Here is a 1,044-nt window from a genome sequence, read left to right as displayed (position 1 = left end):
CACAGCCCATTCTGTTAAAGGAGAACTATGGGGTTAAGGCTTTTCCCCATAGTTCTCCTTAGGGTAACGGGAGGACACAAACTAGCGTCGTCCCGTCACCCTAGGATCAGTATATCGCGGTATACTGAGACGCCGCAGCTGAAGCGGATCCCGACAATTGTGCCGGGATCTGCCCAGCTGCGTGACTGACAGCTGGCTCTGCCTATCTAGAGGCAGAGCCAGCTGTACCCACCCCGTCCCCTGTCTGTTCCGCCAGTCAGCGCTGACGGAGGGGGGAATCCAGCCCCTCCCCTGTCACGGCAGAGAGCCGTGACAGGATCGAGAGGTGAGCGAACGCCGGTATGTGTTCGCTCACCTCCCGATCTACTGAGCCGACCTGTGACAGTCTCATTGTCACAGGTCGGCTAGAACTATGAGGTGAGTGAAAAGCACTCACCTCATAGTTCTCCTTTAAGCATTTAAAGGAGAGCTCCAGGAAATATAATTGGAAAGGACTGTGAGTAGCAAGTAAGGATGAGCTTAGGTTTGGACCAAACCTGAACTCCTCCAGACACGGAAGCTACATGAGCCTCTTTCCCAATCAGCTGCCGGGGGAGCAAGTCCTTAAGCAAAGGGGTGGAATGCTCGTGCTGATGTAATTTACCTTACATGGCCACATGACCGTATTAGGTAAATATCATCTACCTAATATAGCCATGTAACCTTATAAATTCAATGAGGTCACTGCATCCCCACTCTTTGATATGTGCAGCTGCAGACGGGGAATTGCCTGGCTGCAGCTGACTGGGTGTCATCGGCATCTCTGCTATTTTTTTTGATACCGTTAGTACACCTCTTCTTAACCAATGGCACCGCCAAGATACTAATTGGCTGCCCTCTACACAAAGAATGCCCCATTCAGTCTATCATAAATGCTGCTGTCAGACTCATCCACCTTACCAACCGATCTGTGTCTCCCACCCCTCTCTGCCTATTCCATCCACTGGCATCCGCTCACTCAACAAATACAAAGTAATATACTAAAAACATACAAAGCTATTTATA

This window comes from Nanorana parkeri, unplaced genomic scaffold (genome assembly GCF_000935625.1).
Source record: "Nanorana parkeri isolate BGI_ZX_2015 unplaced genomic scaffold, ASM93562v1 scaffold924, whole genome shotgun sequence".
NCBI classification, from domain to species: domain Eukaryota; kingdom Metazoa; phylum Chordata; class Amphibia; order Anura; family Dicroglossidae; genus Nanorana; species Nanorana parkeri.
This window is presented reverse-complemented; position numbering follows the sequence as displayed.